Source organism: Lissotriton vulgaris, chromosome 4_1, assembly GCF_964263255.1.
Source record: "Lissotriton vulgaris chromosome 4_1, aLisVul1.2, whole genome shotgun sequence".
In the NCBI taxonomy this organism is placed as follows: Eukaryota; Metazoa; Chordata; class Amphibia; order Caudata; family Salamandridae; genus Lissotriton; species Lissotriton vulgaris.
This window is the reverse complement of record NC_141691.1, coordinates 1,779,754,622-1,779,776,637: the sequence shown is the minus strand read 5'-3', so window position 1 is coordinate 1,779,776,637 and position 22,016 is coordinate 1,779,754,622.

The window sequence follows — 22,016 nt, the reverse complement described above, 5'->3', positions numbered from 1 at the left end:
TTTTCAATGGGTGTATGCTATTTCTATCATTTAGCGTGCTTACCAGCTATACATTGATGACAATCTGGAGGAGGGAAGGATAGGCAAAGAGACTTTGTTTGGATGTCTGGGGGTGGAGGAGTCAAAGTATTCCCTAAATTGCCCTTAATAGCAGAAACATGGAAATACTACCAAAAAGCGTTGCAATTCCGCTTCATCTTTTTTCGTGGCTTGATGTCTAACGTGCAATGACATTAAAAGGAAGTCTTATGAAGAGCTTGGTTATTTATGCAGACCAAAATCAATCATGCTACCTCAAAGTATGGCAGTAGCAGAAAGCTGCAATTGATAATAACAAAAGTTGAGTCATCCAAACTACAAGCATTTCCCTGTATACCCAACTAGTTTCTTACTGATGCTGAAATGTGCACCCCAGAGAGCATGGTGGTGCTAGCCTGAAATGAGTGCTCACCTAGGGCAGTGGTTCCCAAACCTTTTAGTACCACAATCTAATTTTTAGAGTGTCATACCTTTGCGGCCCATCTAACTTTAATGGACATTAGGTAGACCTTTTTTTATGTAAGTAAAGCATTGCTTGGTCGCACAGTGTCATTTTACAGAGTGCACATTTTCCAGTACAATTGCCATTACATTTTCACAGACATACAGTTTTACTGATAAAACTATATTGCACACAAATGATAATGTGTGGAGATCGGGTTTCGGTGAATATTCATCACAAAATAAAGTGCCTTCATTTGTTTTTAGCCTATTGAAATCACATTTCAGAATTACAAAACAAATGTGCTTCAATTTTGCTTTGCTAACTGCTGAATGTATACGTATGCGTCCCCCCCCCTATAAGGGTATAGGTCACTAACAATGAGTATAACCCTTTAGGGACTTATCCACGTTGTTTTGTGCTTAATTTCGGAAATGGACATGGTCCCGATCAATTTACTTACTCTCTAGTTGTTTACGAGAATGCATATATAGATCATTTGCGGATATTTACATTCTGTTATAGTTACAAAAAATGACATCCAACAGCCTTTCCTTTCACACACCTGTACCCGAGAAAGATTGTCATATAATTCACTTTACTTTTCTTTCACTAAATGAAAAGTGAAAGTAGTTTTTAAGCACCAATTCCCATGTTAAAAACAGCCATTCGTCAGAAGACTCAGCCTGTGATTAAACCTCTCTCTGACTTTAAAGCGCAGCAAATTGAACAAAATAAATACAGATTTTAAAGGCAATTTAATTTATTACTTAAGCCTAAGTGACACATCAAACATTGTCTCGAGAACAGCCACTGTTTAGGAAACACTGACCTGGGGCAATGTAACAATGTAGCGTGCATCTAATCTTTTGTGAATGAGGCATAATAGTATAAAAATATCACATGCAAACACCCATCATCACACCAACAGATACACAACCACACCATCACACCGCACCATGAATGCACATCTTTACAGAATCACAAACACGACCTCTTCCACACACTCCATTACACACACCAGTACATGGAAACCTTACCAGTACATGGACACTTTCAACACACGACACACCCAGCCTCCATCTGACACCGGCATAGAATGCCTTCATACCCTAATAGATTCCAGACTCACAGGTATGCCTCCCTCCACAAATGCAGTCACGAAACATATACTCAGTGAGGCGGGCACTATTAATGCACAATGAGTCCTGATTACGTAAGTAGGTAGGGTGCAGTGCTATTGATGGTGGATTCATTGCTTTAAGTAGATAAGGTAAGCTGGAACTACTACAGCATATGCAGCACCTGTTCTGAGTGTGTGTGTGCACACATGTGCGTATAGGTGAGTGTCTCGTAATGCTGTTGCCCTCTGCCCTGTGCACATTGTATTTCAACTGTTCATTGCACATACGTTGTGGCAAAAGCGCATTTTGTCACATTGTACATGTTTAGATATTATGAGACCTGAAGCGATTTGGTCAGAATCACACAATCATTGGTAAAGTTCCTAAGTAAAAATTAGGGCCTGTGTTTCTAAGACTAATTCGCATCTCTTCTCTTCTAAGAGTACTCGGTTCAGGTGTTTATCTGTTTCAGTTCTCTGTTCTCTACGTCCGATAGTTAAAAATATGCCAACGTTCCTCCAGGATACTAAGGATGTCCTACGGATACTACCTGACATTGAATGTGACACCATGACCGATCTGTTGGTGTCATTCGATGTAGAATCATTGTGCACCTCGATTCCTCAAGATGACACCCTGGAGGTGATAGCAACTCTATTACAGGCAAGGGATCTAAATTCAATAACTCCAGTACATTTCATTATGAACTGTGCATGTTTGGCGATGAAAGAATTTTTTTTCCTGTTTGAGGAGACAATTTATTTACAGAAATCAGGGACCAGCATGGGAAGCATTTTCGCTCCTAGTTTAGCGAACCTCTATGTTCACCAGTTTGAACAAGAACATGTTTTGACACCTACCAACCCGTACCATAATTCCGTGCGGGCATGGAGACGCTATATTGACGAAATTTTTGTCGTCTGGTGAGGAACTACTGAAGACTTATTACGATTCCATCAATGGTTGAACACGAGGAACAACTTTCTATGCTTCACGGTGGGGCAAGATAAACATCAGTTAGCATTCAATGATCTCCTGATAACAGTAACTTCTACAGGGCTCAGATCGGAACTATATAAAAAACCTATGGCACGTAATTCTTTACTGTGCTAAGATAGTTGTCATCCTAGGGCCTTGAAGAACAATTTGCCGTACGGACAGTTCTTACGTATCCAAAGGAACTGCTCGACTAAAGAAACTTTTTACGAGCATGCACACACTCTGGAGAAACAATTAAGAACAAGAAAATATCCAAAGAAATTAGTACGACAATCATTGAAAAGTGCTGCAAATAATCGAGAGGCTCTCCTTGAACCTGCAATTCCTAAAGAAAAAACACAAAGAATGACGTTTGTCAATACATACAGCACGATGTCCAACCATGTACAGAAAATAATCAGAAACACTGGTCCATTCTCAACACTGGTTCGGACTGCTTACTGCCCCCCTTGTTTGCTTTCAAACGGGATCCTAACCTAAAAGACAAACTGGTGCACATGAGACCAAAGAGCAAGATCCCACTTGCAATCGATACCCTTTGGGACCTATCGGCAGTGGAGGGACACCATCCTTGCGGTACGTGCGCTGCCTGCCCCCAAACTTGCAAATCAGTGAGCAAAGATATTGGTACCAATCGTCCTTGGCAACAGAGGAAATTCACCAACTGTAACAGCCAGAATTTGATATATCTGATAACATGCCCTTGCCAACTCAAGTATGTTGGTATGATAACAAGAAAAATCAAAGTCCGAATTTCTGAGCACAAGAGTACAATTCGATGCAAGAAACAGGCAACCCGTCTTACGTGTCACTTTCTGGAGGCAGGTCATGGACCGACAGAATTTATATGGACCGTGGTGGAATAACCTTTCATCCCCAACCACGTAGTTGACATTAGCAAATTTTTATTCAACAAGGAACAAAAGTGGGTTTATAAACATAACACTGATAAGGAAGGCTTAAACGAAGACATTCCGTGGATGTCATTATGATCATTACATATATTTTTGTTTCTGTGTCACCTTTCTGCAACTGGGGGAGACAAAGGTATAGGTCCCTCAGACCCGAGGGCTTGCCTTCTATCTGGCTAGGCTAATTTTATGGTTAGGGATGTGATTGCGCAACAACATCATCCTTTTGCGCGTTTCTAGATTAGCCACATGCATTCTGCTTGGAAGCATCCCTATTTTATTCCCTATTTTATTCTGATCCTGTTTGATTCTAGAATATTACCAGCCACACTCCCAAAACACCTTTCAATTTAACTGTGGCAGAGCATAAAGCCCTTAACAATATCAAAGAAGATAAGGACATCACAGTAAAAGCATGTGATAAGGGAGGAGGCATCGTAGTCTACGACACTCCCGGTTATGTATCTAAAATGGAAGACATGTTAAGCGATACCCGCTTTTATGCCCAGATATCTAGAGATACCACAACCCAGACTAAGAACAAAATCAATAAAATCACAGACAAAGCCCTCAAAGATGAAGAAATATGTAAAAAGGAATGGGAATTCCTAAATGTTACGAACCCCAAACTAGCAAGCATTTATGGAATCCCAAAGATCCACAAGAATAGTCTCGATCCACCTTTGAGACCTATAGTGACTACCATAGGCTCAGTCACCGAGCCTTTGGCAAAATACGTTGATGCTATTCTGTGCCCTCACATATCCCGTATTCCGGGGTATGTACAGGACACTAGACATATCATCAATCTAGTGGAAGACACACAATTCTGTAACACCTCGCAACTGTTAGTGACTATGGATATAGAAGCGCTATACAGTAATATCCCCATTATGGGAGCGTTAGAAGCAACCCATTGGTTCATACAAAAATACAACGTTCCATGTCCAACAGTGTTTGTCCTAGAATGTCTCAAGATTGTTCTTAAGGACAATATTTTCGAATTTAATGGCAACCTGTACAAGCAACAGCAAGGAGTTAGCATGGGGGCTTCATGCGCTCCGACAATTGCCAACATTTACATGTCTCTCTTTGAAAATCAATTCATCTTTAATGAAATTGCACCATTCTATGAAACTGCGACCTCCTGGTCACGATACATAGATGATGTATTTTTCATTTGGGCTGATAATGAGGATAACCTGGATCAATTCCTTCAGTGGATAAATCTGTGCGATAATAATATCAAGTTCACCCATTGCACAGATAGGTCACAGGTTGAGTATCTGGATGTCCTCATAAAACATCAGAATGGACTTCTGGCAGTGGACTTATTTGTTAAGCCCACCGCAAGAAATACATTACTGCATTACGACAGTTTTCATCCCACTATACAGAAGAACAGTGTTCCGTTTGGTGAATTCCTCCGGTTACGACGTAACTGTACAAATCTATCCGACTATGATAATAAATCTATAATCATGAAGTCTAAATTCCTGTCTAGAGGATACCCAAACAAAATAGTTCGCAATTCATATAAGCGGGCTCGCTTTTATGATCGACAACTATTATTGGCACCAAGTAAAGAGAAAATCAACCCCAGCTTAGTGTTTATCACTAAACACTCAGTACTGAATGAACGTATTCGACAGACTGTCTGCGCCCACTGGCCCATATTAAATGTGAACATACCAAAGGAAAATCAGCTAGCAAAACCAATGTTCGCTTATAAAAGGAACAAGTCTTTAAAAGACCACATAGTGCGTTCCCGCATGGCACAAGGTACTCCCAGTAGACAACAATCCATAATGAATACACTTCCAGTTACTGGTACCTTTAAATGTTCAAATTGTAAATCTTGTGCAACAGTACTACAAGGCCCGACTCTGACCTTCAATAAGCAACTAATCAAACCAATAGATCTAAATAATTGCAAGACTTCAAACGTGATCTATTTAATTATCTGTCCCTGTCTTAAAGGCTATGTGGGACAAACAAGTCGAGCGTTGCATGTAAGACTCACAGAACACAGGTCGGCAATTAGGACACAAAAACTCACAGCTCCCATGGTTTCCCACTATCTAACACAGAATCATGAACCAGATCAAATGTCTTGGTACATCCTTGAAAGAATACATCCTAAAACAGGCATAGACACAGATAAAATAAGAAAACTTAGAGAAGTCTATTGGATTTTTGTTTTGGGAACAGCTGTGACAGGATTAAACGCTGAGATACCTTGGGAACAGGCTATTTTGTAATGGAAACTGATAATGCATATGAAAAAATATGTTCTTTGCTGTGTACACATACTTTGTTCATGTTGTTAATGATGAGTACCATCCCTATTGCATATTGACTACAGAGGACTTATGGTAATTCCCATTTCCTCATCCTACAAGATTCCTAAACATTTGAGCCATAATAGGGACCATTCATGGCCCCCCACCAATTTTTGGGTCGATCCCAATGTCATGTTACAAACTTTAATTTCATGATAGACCTTTATATATACAGGACACCCCAGTTCTAACATATTCTCTTTAAATACATACTAGATCACATGTGGCACATAAGCAATAATTATAGTTTGTTGTAACTCCACAGCAACTGTTTCCTAATCCAAGACGGATTGTTGTAACTCCACAGCAATTGTTTCCCAATCCAAGATGGCGGCCAGTGCAGTCAAGGTGCCACACATACACATACCAGGCCTTTCAGGTCGTGTACGAACCCGTATCCATTAGCACACCTTAAAGCTAATATTTCTGCAGCCACCGCGGTGTTTTGGTTAGTTAAACACATATAATACGCTTCCTGCATATTATTGAAACAAATTGGCATGTTGTCAATTTTTCCCAAATCGCCATATAAGAATATTAAAATAATATCAGGTCCACGTTATTATCGACCATGCGCGGAATTTTAAAATCCCTCGGTTTTTCGTCTCTGATCAGCAAACATTAGTTATCGCAAACAGAACAGTCAACCAGCTAAGATGGCGCTCCAGTTAGTCTCATCCGCTAAGGCTTTCCTACATGCTCCAACACCCGGTCTGCCCATCCTCTCGCGAGCTTTGTAGCCGTCCACAATACCGCTAAACTTTAAAAGCACGGCACCCCGTAACCACTTCAATTGGCGGACCCTGCTGAAAGACGATCGGGCGATGGATGGATTCTTAAAATTATAGGTAAGTGCTCCCTCTCGCGTAAGCACCCGATTTTGTAGCCGTGTTTTCTAGTTTCTTGCTCGTAGCGGTAATAATGCAATTAGCGCCCTTGGATCGAAGATGCCCATACCTCCAGTCTCAGGCAGCATATATCTTTCTAGACACGAAGGAACTCCAGATTCCTGATATCCAGGGCACTAATTATAAATAGAGTTAAACATGAGTATTCATCTTATATAAGGGATTATACAACCTACTATTATTATAACAGCATGCAGCGAAGTTAACACACAGAAGTATACCTAGCCCACAGTTTCGACTCACTGTACATTTAGATATAAGTTAGCGCAGTGTCTTTGATCGGTCAGTATATCCACTCAAGCTGACACACTATAATCATTCACAGATGGAGTCCTCTCTGGATCCATGAGGGTGGACACGTTACCTGCATAAAACCAGCGTCTTCTGATTGATGGTACCATATACCTTCGCATAGGTAAGATACCCGGCATGAACATGCCAAACCTAAATTACTCCACTCAAATAGTTGGTACACTATTCATTAGTTTTTGTTTTTTCCTGGCCCTATAGTCAGTTCAATGGAGCGAATACCACGCTAATCAACCAATATAATCAGTGAACATAGGAGGACCGATCGTTTACGCATCCATAGACCACCGTCAGGTATACAATTTTATAATCAGTATATTCAGTCTCAAGTAGTGCACCCCTACCTAAATTAACTACCATATTTGTTTTGTTGCATCTGTCATATAGAATACTCACCCGACAACTACAAACCAGCAGGTGGACTGATTCCCTTATCATACTCCAGTATACTTACAACCGCTCGTGCTTTATCCGCCAGTAGGTATAAACATGAGTTACATACTTTCTTGTCTTTGAACGCTAGACCTAGAAAATAGGCAGTCTCATTATGTGCGGTTATCAGAGGTGCCCTAGATTAAAGTATGGGAAACGTTTCTGACCACCTCATGCCATTCATCTCCATTATTATTGTTTCCCATATGTCCGGTTTTTACTATCATATATACCCCACACTTACCTGTATTTTTCATCCTCTGCTCTTTCCATCAGGGCTTACCTGCCTCTCATTCCTTCCCTCCCATACACGATCATGCAGCCACCCTGTATAAATTAGTCTAATATGCATTAGAGGATGTAATCATCAAAGAACTTAAAACATTAGTTCCATGTTTCTGTATTATGAGTCAGTAAAATATATAAATAAAATGTATATAAATGTATATAGAGTCCACAATGCTTATAATTATACACTAATAGAATGTATATAATGCACTAAGCACTTAGAGTTTTAAAGAATTCAATTTGCGATTTTGTTGATAATCTTTGACATTATGTATATAAAAAATATGTCTATGTCTATTTTTAATATGCGTGTATACACAGGGAATTCCGGGTTTAGTTCAGCTGTCACCAAAGGGTGTTACTAGAGAGATCCATTCAGAGCAAACAAATCATCAATTGAAATGTATTTAAAAATCATGTGAGGTATGAAAACGATATATCAGACTAATGACATGTAATCTTTGTTTCTCAGTTTAAGATATTGGTGTATGAATACAGACTTCCTGAAGAAGGCTCACGCCGAAACGCGTTGAAAAGGAATGCACTTCTGTATTTTTTAATAATCAATCAAATTGTCTAGTCTCACACCATTTGCACATGTTTTGTCTTTTTTACCTTTAATATTTTGCACGTATAATGAATTAAGAAAAACAATTGCTAAGAAAAAAAGATGTTATAAAAATAAAATATCATAAGAAATCAACACTAGAGTGTTTCCAGTCATTAGTTATTTAGTTTTCCTCCCCTTTTTCTACCAGGCACATAACCCGGTGCACTTTTGTTCTGACCTTACCCCCACATGATTCTAGTCTGTTGACATGAATACATACCCAGTAAAACTACAATTCCCATGAATCACGATGAGCTTATGGCCCTGTTGCCTTATTTTCTCAAGACTCACAGCTTTGTGGTTGTTATGCGCGACGTGCCTCGCGCCGTTTTAATTTCATGAAGTCTGCCTAAATACGTGTGTCCTTTGTAATAGCTAAAGGAAGACTGAGATTTTCTCATCTATCTCCCCATATAACGATAAGACCATTGAAGACTATAGATTCCATTAGATTCTAAATGAGTAGACATTGACGCCCGATAAATATGAGCATGACTTGCTACCATGTGCTGCTCCTCTCTAAAGCCGTATGGCAACACTGATAGTTGTAAAAAATCATGACTAATAAATGTAGTGGCTCATATTTTGGTGTGAACATCTCTCGCAGTGATAACGATTTTTTTCACACTATACGTGGTTCCTTGTACTACAATTGAGAAATTACTACATTTCCCACTGTCCTTCACGTACACACGGGACTCGTGCTCACATGTGATTCACGGACCAACGCTTTTCTCAAAAATAAAAATGGCGCAGTGATCCGACCGGTTACCTCCACGAGTCAGCTCAGAGGGACGCCAGAAGTACCGACGGATAGGTGAGCGGGCGGGCTGTCCATTTCTTGCTAAGAGGGTTGCAACACTGGTCTGTCTTTATAGTCCTCGAGAGCGTGCCAGTGCGACCGCTGATTCGATCTAGGCGGGAGCTTTCACTCTCCCGTTCTCTTCTATCTTACCCCGTCTGTAGAAGTGCGTGGTGTAAAAAGCTCTGTTTTGAATTGAAATGCTGTTGCATGAGCTACGAGACATAATACCATGTAAATATCTACAGAGCCTACATTTAATGAATGAGACAGACTTGTTGGTCTTTATGACAAATACAGAATCAGAATGTATTCTAAATATAGATATATTTTGATCGGAATAGTAACATAATAGAAGCGCATTACTGCAGTACAGCGTAAATAAGAACGGACACATATCTAGCACTCTCCTTTCTTATAGCGGTGCTGGAGTCTTTGCATAATCTCTACATGTAGGAGATACTGATGAGCGGCGCTACACCGCTTTTGTTTATTTGATAAGGTTGACTAGTTGGTGCACTGTGCATTATTAATAAGGAGAGGTGAGGTAACATGACCTGGATCCCTCACCTTCACTTCTTTGTTTTTACTAGAGTGGTGCTCTACTTACCTGAGCTGCAGCCACGTGAGGCAATGCCATATCCTCCTACCCAATAGGTAAGCGGATCCACGTTTACATCTTATACGTGGGGTCAGTATGTGTACTGTTGACACATATAGATCTATCAGCATTAGTAGCTGTTCATCTAGTACTCCGGAGGAATTACCCTATGTACCTAGGATTTTAGGTGACATGGTTGTCAATTTTTACTATTTTATCACTTTTTATTTTTTACAGTAGCAATTATTTGGTCCTGACGAAGGCATGGACAATTCTAGTCCATTTACTGCTGAAACATGTTGACCTGTAACTTTATAAAGCAGTTATTTGTTAAACCTGCTATTTTTCTGCACTGTTTTTAGATATTGGAAGATTGAGGGGTACTATTAAACTTTCTTTCCTCTCATCTCTCCAATTTTATACACATCATCACTTTTTCACCTGCACTATTTCAAGCACTGCAAATTAGTTATCTTAATACGTTTCTCCTGATATCTCCCAATTCACCTCAGATTACTGGTTCAGTAGCATCCACTTCAACATCTAGTGGCTACAAGTATATTCTCCTTGGTGTGAGGAGACCCAGATGATGACAAGGGCGGTATCAGACAATAACTGATGGGTTCTTTTTATACCCTACCCTGGAAATATCTTGTTGTGCTTGAGTCACATATTTGAGTATGTTCTTTTTCTTTTCTTATTGAGTTGTTCATGCCTTAGACAGGACGTGTGGTTGATCTTTTAGACCCATAGACACCTTTTGTTCTTTTCAGATCTCTGTTCACCTATGCTTTGGACTAACTTATAGGTAGTCATGCAGAAGATCAGCAAATGTTCAATTAAAACAGAAGCACTCTGCCACCTCTGACGTAACCTATGTAGAGATGTGTGTATGAGTTGATCCCCTCCTCAGCGGGACAAGCCTTGCATCCATGTTTATAAAAATATATTAAAAACATTTCAAAAGCACCCAAAAATTAAAATGGAGGAACTTAAATTCCTACTGGGACAATTCTCGGCTCCATGCATATGCATAAATCTGATGTGTAGTGAGCTCCTCAGTGATGGCTGGCTGCTATTTAGTCTAGTCAACATGGCGCAGTACTGTAAGTATAATTCCAGTTGACAATCGCTGTCTAGTGTGTTGACATTTAGAAAGCAAATAGTCTGCCGCCGCCTCTTTCAGAGATCGCCGAGCAGTGTGCATTCACCCGGCTCTGCCATCATGAAGCATTAGCAAAATCTTACTTAAGGAAAATGACAGATAAAGGGCGACTCTAATTAAAATAACCCTTCTACATCTAATTGCTTGCTTATAGCTCTCATGAATTAATAAAATGCAAAACTGCATGTGGCTAATTAAAAGCAACAAAAAAAGTATTTTTTCAAAGGATGCTCAAATCCCAGGATTCTCTTTCCTATCCTAGATATAATGTTCATCTTTGAAAATCAATATTTTTTTTTGCACTAAAGCTTCAATGCTAACCACCGTAATACAGCTCTTACAGTTCATATTTGTTCATAAAACGGTGTGCTTCTTGAACAAATTTAGCATGTCTATCTTGCTGTAGTTAATGAATATTATTACAAAGACCTCAACCCATATTGTGGGAGCACCTCGTTACTGTACAAAAATTGAGAGAACTTGAATTCACAAAGTTATATATATATGTATCACTGAAAAAAACCATAGGTTTCAGCCACGTTATAGTTAGGAATTAGCATTTAAAAAACCTTAGAAATTCACTGAAAAAACCATAGGTTTCACCCATGTTATAGTTAGCTGGACATTTCTCTCATACAAAACCATTGAAAATTCCCCCGTTATAGTTAGTTCAGCTTACTATAACTTGCACGCCCGCAATGCACTGCTGATGACGTCACATATTACATCACTCATGACATGGTCAGTGACATCACTCATGACATCACTGATTCGTCAAGCGGGGTCCGAAATAAAAGGGGGGTCCCAAAACGTGTTTTCCCCATGTTAATTTCCATAAGGCGGTCGAACTCACTTTTAGCCCGAACGGCTGAATGGATTTCTACCAAACTTGGCAAAATTGTAGGGACTGGTAGCCCGATGTGCCTTTGCTATGTCTCAAGATATGTGCTCCAGTGGATTTTGAGAAATTTAGGTTCAAAAAAATATATATATCTATGGCAGCGCCCCGGTACGCGCACCGGGGAGCGCACCGGGCGCGCACGCGACTTGCGCACGGAAAGCTGATTGGCTCTCGGGTGTCTGTAAACATTCGAAACAGTCCGGAGCGGCCGCCATCTTGTGTCTCGGTAGGATCGAGACACAAGAGGTGGCCAAAACAAAGGGGGAAATGACCATAAGGGGGCAGGGTAGACACCCCCTGACCCCCTAGGTTTGATGTGGGGGCTATAAAAGGGCCCCGCGGGGCAAACATTTTTTTTTTTTCGTTTTGCGCGGGGGGAGCGGCGGTACGCGCACCGGGGAGTGGACTGGGGAGTGGACTGGGGAGCGTACCGGGGAGCGTACCATGGGGAAAAAAGAATGACAGACTTTTCAGAAATTGTAAGTTTATTAATTGTTCTTTTTGTTGTTTTTTTTTTTTATTAGGTACCAACATGTAGGTACCAATGCAGAGTCTAAAATTTAATATACACCGTCTCCTTTGTAGATATCTTGCATGTTGTTACAGAAGTTATTGTGGTATATGGAATTCATACCATAGTCTGTCAGGAAAGCAGAAATAACATGGAGGCAGGAGATGATAAAGAGATGTTAAATACATATTGTAGATAATATAGTGGGAGAAAGGAAGTAACTATGACCAAACTTACTATGTAACACAAAAAAGTTGCACAGTATACTATAAGTCTCACTTAATATTATAAACATTTGGAACTACTTGATGAATTACATATAAAAATGAATAATGTCTTGTACAATTTTTGATTATTAAATATACATTTATTTTTCTGATTCTTTTTCAAAATTTAGTAAAACTTCTAACAATATATTGTCTGGAATGTCCTCATTTTCATTCTGTGATTCTATTGATTCCACACACTGAACTAATTGATGGTCCAGAGACTCATCCATAAAATCAAAGTTATCATTCTCAGCAATTTTTTCTTCAGGGTTGTTGTCCAAAACAATTTCGAAAGAAATATTCTGTTCTCCTTCCATTTTGTTGCTGTAAATTGCATACAAAATAAATATATCAGTAGAGATAGGGCACTGTTGGGTTTAAGTTTAGACAGGTACTTGTGAGTTTTTAACAGTGAAGTTATCTTTGGGCAGTGTATGGTTTCAGGCAGGAAGTAGAACTATTAAAAAGTGCCTGTGATGAAGCCTAAGTAAATTCATAATTATACCAGAGAAGCCTAACTCAATCCATAATTATAACAAAGAAGCCTATCTCAATCTCTAACTCTTACAGAGGGACAGTATATAACTATCTGAAAATGTTTTCAAAACTTAATTTAAAGTGCATAACATAGTTCTCCTTTCAAATTAACAACTTACCTATTTCAAAGTAGTTGAAGTTTTCTGTCAAAATTCTTTCCAAATGTACCTTAGGTAGTGTTAGTCAAAACGGCTGTGTTTCCCTCTCATTTTTCATATATATTCATGTACTTAACCAATCAAATGTCAGCACATAAAAGTACAAAATGTAAGTAACATTTTAATTGGTTGAAAATTCAAACAGTTTCATATGTGTTTTTGTCATGTAATTTACCTCAGGATATTTAGACAGGGCTACAGCCCAAATGGCTCAATGGAATACCACCACATTTGGGTAAATGGTAGGGACTGCTATGTAGTAGGGCCTATTCTATATTTGGTGTAAGTGTCTCCAGTGGTTTTTATGTAAATTACTTTCCCACATTTTTTTTGGGAGGGCTTACCGGTGCGCGCCCCGGTACGCGCACCGGGAGCGCTACGGAAGTCCGCCATTTTGTGTTTCTGTAGAATTGAGACACAAGATGGAGGACAAACAACGTTGGGAATGGGTAGAAGGGGGCACGGTAGACACTTCCTGATCCTCTAGGTTTTCTGAGGGGGGTCCCTCCCCAAAAAAAACATTTTTTAATTTTTCACGGGGGGAGCGCCCGGTACGCGCACTGGGAAGCGTACCGGGGAGCGTACCGGGGAGCGTACTTTGGTGAAAAATAGTGAAAAAAGTTAGAAAAAGAAAATCATTATGAGTGATCAGAGGTAGGGTAGCCCTGAAAAGAGCTTTTGGGTTCTGTGGCTGATTTAAGTACCTACAAGTAGGTTCCAATGCACAGTCTTAAATTCAGGAGGAATATTCTATTCCCCTCATCTGAGAAGTGCACACCATCTCCTCTGTAGATGTCTTGCATGTTGTAAAGCAGGTTATTGTTGTATATTGAACCCATTCCATAGTCTCTCATGTAAGCAGAAACAGATTTATTCACATGTTTCCGCGCTTTCTCAAATTGTGGGCAAAATTGGTTGGACCAGTTCCATTTCTGTCTTCGGCATATATTGGAATATACCAAGGCAGTTTGTGGAAAAAGTGTCATCAATTGATCAAAGGCGTCCTTTAAAACCATTTCCAGACCAACCCCAGTCATAGTGCCCAAGTCATTTCCACCACAGTGCACTATTAGGAGGTCAGGGTTTGGCAGATGCAAAAAGGTTTTCACCAATGGTATTAATTGGTGACATCTCAATCCTCTCTGGCCAATCCACTTGATTTCCACATTTAATAAATCCAGGTTGTGAAAATTTGTGCTAGCTGCATAACTTTGAGCCCAGTGGATGTAGCTATGTCCAATAATCCACACAGAATACATGATGAGAGAAGGTTCTGGTGCAGTCAGATGAAGTGTGGGAATGAAATGGCAGTTGGAACAGTAGGAGTTTACAAAAAAATAATTGTGGAGTTTCTCTGCTCTTGAATCACAAGCAATGATTGGTGGATTCAGATAGTTGAAAACTGAAAGTTAGGGTGCATGGTTGTGTTGTGTGAGAGAAGCAATTTGAATGGTTAAGAAAAAGTCACTAAAAGCAATAATGCCCTGGATAAGCTGGTGTATTGAGAGGTCAAACATCCTTGCTGACTTAATTTGCAACATTGTAGAATAAACTTTTGAACCTAAGAGTTCAGTTAGGAGGGAGTTGCAATGGTAACAGATAGAAAGGTCTGAGAGGGGGAAGGGTGTTGGTTTGAAAAAAGTGAGGGAAGAGTTTTGAATGGTTGAAATGAGGCATATGTGTGTAGAATTAGAGGTTTTCTCTGCCAGTCTTGGTGTCAGTGTATTGAGTGCACACCTTTTGCTCTGCTAAAGAAAAATTGGTGTATGTGTCTGACACTGTTCTTAATCTCCCAAAGCATTTGTAAAGGTAAGTAGTGATTCATTTAATTTAGATAGAGACTTATTTGCTCTATGGAGAAGATTTGGAAGCAGATAGTGAAGTTTCAGTAGTACAATTGAATGCTTGTACATAGGACTTGTGCTGTGTTTGTAAAAAGTTATTTAAAAAACGATTTTGGGGTAAAAGAATGGCTTTAATTTTTTTGAGAAGCAATTAAGAGTGTCTGCCTCTGTAAAGAAATATATTTGAATGTTTTAGAATTATGTCACCTGCGTTACCTCAAATTAGGAAGCAGATTGAGATTTTTTCTTGTTGGTTTGTGGCATGTTTTTTGGAAATGCTTGATATTAAAATATGCAAGATAGAGGAATTGTCTTTTGTGAAACAGTGAGGTTTCAGTAGTGAAATGAAATGCTTGTACATAGGACCTGAGCTGTGTTTGTAAAATGTTATTCAAAAAACGATTTTGGGGGCAAATCAATGGTATTTACATTTGGGTGTTATTTATGATTATTTATGATTGCCTTGTGGCACCGGTGCGTCACTTTTAACATGGGAAAAAAGTGACGCACCGGTGGTGCAAGGCCTTCATAAATAAGGCCCTGAGTTTCTTTGCTGTTGGTTTGTGTCTTGCTTTTTTGTAATACTTGCTATGAACATTTGTAAGATAGGGGATTTGTATTTTGTGCAACAGTGAGGTTTCAGTAGTGAAATTGAATGCTTGTACATAGGTCCTGCGCTGTGTTTTTTAAATGTTATTACAAAAACGATTTTGGTGGCAAATCAATGGTATTTACATTTGGGCCTTATTTATGATTGCCTTGTGGTGCTGGAGCGTCACTTTTAACATGGGAAAAAAGTGACGCACCAGTGGTGGAAGGCCTTCATAAACAAGGTCCTGAGTTTCTTTGCTGTTGATTTCTGTCTTGCTTTTTGATAATGCTTGCTATGAACATTTTCAAGATAGAGGATTTGTATTTTGTGAAACAGTGAGGTTTCAGTAGTGAAATTGAATGCTTGTACGTAGGTCCTGCGCTGTGTTTCTAAAATGTTATTCAAAAAACGATTTTGGGGGCAAATCAATGGTATTTACATTTGGGCCTTATTTATGATTGCCTTGTGGCGCCAGTGCGTCACTTTTAACATGGGAAAAAAGTGACGCACCGGTGGCGCAAGGCCTCCATAAATAAGGCCCTGAGTTTCTTTGCTGTTGGTTTGTGTCTTGCTTTTTGATAATGCTTGCTAGGAACATTTGTAAGATAGGGGATTTGTATTTTGTGAAACAGTGAGGTTTCAGTAGTGAAATTGAATGCTTGTACATAGGTCCTGCGCTGTGTTTCTAAAATTTTATTCAAAAAACGACTTTGGGGGCAAATCAATGGTATTTACATTTGGGTGTTATTTATGATTGCCTTGTGGCGCCGGTGCGTCACTTTTAACATGGGACAAAAGTGATGCACCGGTGGCGCAAGGCCCCATAAATAAGGCCCTGAGTTTCTTTGCTGTTGGTTTGTGTCTTGCTTTTTGATAATGCTTGCTATGAACATTTGTAAGATAGGGGATTTGTATTTTGTGAAACAGTGGGGTTTCAGTAGTGAAATTGAATGCTTGTACATAGGTCCTGTGCTGTGTTTTTTAAACGTTATTCCAAAAACAATTTTGGTGGCAAATTAATGGTATTTACATTTGGGCATTATTTATGATTGCCTTGTGGCGCCGGTGCGTCACTTTTAACATGGGAAAAAAGTGATGCACCGGTGGCGAAAGGCCTTCATAAATAAGGCCCTGAGTTTCTTTGCTGTTGGTTTCTGTCTTGCTTTTTGATAATGCTTGCTATGAACATTTGCAAGATAGGGGATTTGTATTTTGTGAAACAGTGAGGTTTCAGTAGAGTCATTGAATGCTTGTACCTAGGTCCTGCACTGTGTTTCTAAAATGTTATTCAAAAAACGATTTTGGGGGCAAATCGATGGTATTTACATTTGGGTGTTATTTATGATTGCCTTGTGGCGCCGGTGCGTCACTTTTAACATGGGACAAAAGTGACCCACCCGTGGCGCAAGTCCTTCATAAATAAGGCCCTGAGTTTCTTTGCTGTTGGTTTCTGTCTTGCTTTTTGATAATGCTTAGAATGAACATTCGCAAGTTAGGGGATTTGTATTTTGTGAAACAGTGAGGTTTCAGTAGTGAAATTGAATGCTTGTACATAGGTCCTGTGCTGTGTTTTTTAAATGTTATTCCAAAAACGATTTTGGTGGCAAATCAATGGTATTTACATTTGGACCTTATTTATGATTGCCTTGTGGCGCCGGTGCATCACTTTTAACATGGGAAAGAAGTGACGCAACGGTGGCGCAAGGCCTTCATAAATAAGGCCCTGAGTTTCTTTGCTGTTGGTTTGTGTCTTGCTTTTTGATAATGCTTGCTATGCACATTTGCAAGATAGGGGATTTGTATTTTGTGAAACAGTGAGGTTTCAGTAGTGAAATTGAATGCTTGTACATAGGTCCTGTGCTGTGTTTCTAAAAAGATAATTTCTCTATGCAGCAAAATGTTTTAACCAAGCATTATGCAAAAATATGAGTAATCTGAGGAAACATAGATGACATGATTGTGAAATGTGTTAACATATTTCTTGATCATGCAGATACTATCTAATCAACCTTTTTCTTTGTAATATTCTAGTCTTGAGTTACTCTCTATTACACCTTTTGTCTGTTATTATACCGTTTCTCTTTCTCTTTCTGACTTTTTTTCTCTCTTCCTGTTACACCCTCTGTCTGTCCTATTTCTTGTAACATCCTGTCTCTGATTTACTTCCTCTTACACCCTCTCTGAAACTTACTCTCTGTCTCTTCCTTTACAGGCTCTCTCTGTTTTAGTCTCTTTTACAACCTTTTCTCTTCTAACACCCTCTCTCTGTGTTAGTTCCTGTTACACCCTTTCTCTGTTTTATACCCTGTTACATCCTTTTTCTGATTTACTCCCTTTTTTGACTTACTTCCTTTCCCTATTACATTCTTTTTCTGTCTTTCAACATATTATACACTCTCTTTGTCTTAGTCCTTTTGTATGTTTTACTCCCTCTACCTGTTTCTTTGTCTGATTCTCTCTGTGTTTTTGTGTTACTCCCTCTAGCTGTTTTTCTTTGTCCTACTCCTAGTTATATAGTTGCTGTGGTATAAACTTAGATATGTTGCAAATTAGTGTTTATATCGTTTGCTTATTGTGATTGCTTTGTTGTTTGCTAATAGTGGTCTATAATGTGTTATTTTTTTCTTTGCCACAGATTGAAATCAACATTTAAAAAGTAAGCAAAAATGCCGTCAAGGCAAAGGAGAAGAAAAAATACCATACGGAAAATTACAAAATTAGCAACGGAAGTAAAGGAATCCTCTACAACAAGTACTTCAAAAAACACCCAAAAAGGTCCTGGTAAGACAACTAAGTCTTTTTTCCGCAACATATGTAAAACAAAATCAAATGTTAACGGTAATGTGAAGATCCAGAAGGAGAGAGCAAATTTGAAAAGGAAGGAGAGGCCCTCAAAAAATGTCTCTATTGGAGCTGGAGAGAAGAATATGGATAGCAATAGAAGGTTAAATCAATTTAGGGACATTCGTAGATGAATGTTTCGCAATAGGGTAGTTTTAAATTTGCTAAAAAATGAAAAGAAAGGTAAACAGAGAGCTGCTTTTTACAAGTAAAAGAAAAGTGTAGAGAAGATTGTTGATCAGGTTTTGAAGTTAAGAAAAAAATATTTATTTTAGTAATCAATAGAATTAAAATACTTAATAAGGCAATTGATGTTTTCAAATCGAAAAGTAGATGGAAAAGAATAATTAATCGGACTAATTTTTGTGAAGTATTTTCTGGAGAATGGATGCATAGTTCAAGTTCTGAGCCATTTTTAAATGAGGAGAGTTACTTTCAGGAAAATGATTTGGTGCATGCAGTTCACAACCAGTGGTCGAGCATATGAGGTGAAAGATGGTTGTGTGATGGAAAAAGAGAAACTTGTGTCTAGAGATGCAGAAGAGGTGTTAGCTGATGAAGTTTTAGGGAGACGTACTAAGGGTCCAGTGTACACATGGAAGTGCAGTAGTATTTGTAGTGTGCGACAGGATTCAATCGATTTGCTTCGAAATTTCTTACGTACATATAGTAAGAAAAGTGTAAAACAGAAAGTGAAGATCTTGCAAGAGTTAGATCCTTGCAGAGTGAGAGAAAACACAGGTTTGCATGGGCATTCACTGGCTTGTCTTTCTAGAAAAGTATTTCAGAGTGTTTTTCATCATTTTAGGATGTTAGCAGTGCATCATAATAAGGTGAGGAAATTATTGAGAAGGTTGTATTATGCAAAAAGTCCAGCACTTACGCTTAAACAGTTAAACAGTGCTCTTTTGCAAGGATCTGAAGTAGATGTGAAGACTATTTGTGAAGAAATTGAGTTTTGTTATTTTGGGAACAAAGAGGACAGTGTAGAAATGGATATAGTAATGGATGGTAATGTGGAAGACAATGTACAGATTTCAAGTACAGAAAAATTTGACGAGGAAATTACCAAGTTTAAGGTGAAATCAAGTGAAAGGCCTAATTTAACTTGTGTGTGTTGTCGACGGACTCATTATAAGATTCAGACTAGGTTAGTTGATTTATATGCAAAATGTGAATTGGAAAATAATAGTGAATGGAAGTATTTTGTAAGTTATTTGTTGGTGGAGAATTCTTTTGATTTGAGTTTTTATCAGCGTATTTGTAATTATTGTTTGAAAAAATTAAATGAAAATAGAATGTCTGCTAGAGCTGCTCATAATAATCTTCAGTTGCTGGATATTCCTTCTGAATTGATGGATTTAAATACTTATAAATCAATTTTGATTCAATGTGTCCATCCTTTTCAAGCTATTGTTCGCATGGAGCCTAAGATAGGGAAATTACCTCCTACAGATTTACAAAGAGGATTAAAGGGAAGAGTTGTTTATTTGCCTCTAGATGTCAAGAAAAATATTGATACAATTGGTGTAGAAAGAGTAGAAGAGGATCCTCTGGTTATTCTAGTTAATGGGGTTCCGACTAAGAGTAAGAAAATCTGGCAAGATTTAGTGGATGTTAGGAAAGTCAAAAAGGCAACGTTGTATTTGGTCAAAAACAATGAGTACTTTAAAGATGTAAGTGTTGGAGCAGAGGAAACAGCTACAGAAGAAGACAGTGATTGTTCAGTTGGCCAAATTGAAAAAGTTGATGTGTCTAGAAGTGAAGAAATATATGAACATTATACTGTTCATCCTTTGCATTCCAAAGAAGTAATGGGGAATGCAATTGACTTGTTTCAAAAGAAAGCAGCAAAAGGAAGTCCTATTAGTGTATGGGAAGAAAGTTTGGAAGCTCGTTGTTTTCCACAGTTATTTCCAACAGGTCGAGGTGGACGATATGACGATCGACCAGTTCAAATTCCTGCAGCTGAATACCGGACATTAAGATTATATGCTGAAGATCCAAGGTTTCGTCAATGCATTCCGTATTTGTTTCATCTACTGTATGAAAGTGATTTGTCTGGGCTTTCTTATGCAGTTAATCATATACTGAAAAGTGGATCTAATCTGCAAAATGGTTCGGTGAGGGACTTTATGGAGAAAGTCAATCTGCAAGACAGTATTTTGGAATCTCAGCTAATCAATCTCATGGCATGTCAGCGTGGAACAAACGAGTAATGGTTCCGTCGTCATGGGGAATTGAAATGTATGCTAAGAAACTTAGGAACTCCTACATGGTTCCTCACTCTTAGCTGTGCTGAGTATGCATGGGACGACTTACTTCAATTTCTACAAGGGGCAAATGGAAACATACAAAATATAGAATTGAAAACACCTGGAGAACTGTGTTCTTTGGATCCAGTGAATGTTTGCAGATATTTTAATCATAGATTTGAATCTATGATGTATTTTATTACCAACAAAAAAAATCCTCCCCTTGGAGAGGTTTTGAATGTCTTTGGAGGAAGGTATATCAAGCGAGAGGTGCTCCTCATATACATATGTTGTTATGGATTAAAGATGCACCCATATTTGGAACTGATTCGGATGACACAGTTATGAGTTTCATTGAAGAATATTCAACATGTGCTGTTCTGAAAACTACTGAAGAAAACAGTTTAAGGCAACAAGTTTTACGTTTTCAATCTCATCGTTGTGGAAAGTACTGTCGTCGAAAATTCAAAAACAAGGAAAAGTACTACACAAAATGTCGTTTTGCGTTTCCACGACCAGTGATTTCTAAGGGAAGAGTAAATAATTTGATGTCATCTCTACGACATACTGTGACGAGGAAATCAACCAAAAATACATATAATTTAAAAAGAAACGAAGAGTCCAAGTACATCAACGACTACAACCCAGTGATTTTGTCCATGTGGAATGCTAACATGGATATTCAGTTCGTTGCTGACAACTCTATTGCTGTGGCTCGATATGTGACATCTTACATCACAAAAAAAGAAAAGACAGAACTGAAGGAAATCTGGGAGGACATTTCACATGAAAAGAGTCTAAGCAAGAAATTATACAGTTTCAGTCTGAAGATGTTGTTGCATCGAGAAATTGGAGCATATGAATGTTCTGATCAGTTATCATCAGCAAGTCTCTATGCCAAATCAAGAACAATCATTTGGGTGAGTCTAGGTCTTGCTGCAACACGAAACCGAGTTTTGAAATCTGTACAAGAAATTGAATATTTGGTGGAGAAAGAACCAAACAGTACAGATATTTTGTAGACAAACATGTTGGATACATACTATCCAAATAGAAGTACTCACCTTGAGAACACTTGTTTGTATAAAGTTCTGCAAAACTACAGTTATAAGAGGAACATCACGGAAGATATCAAT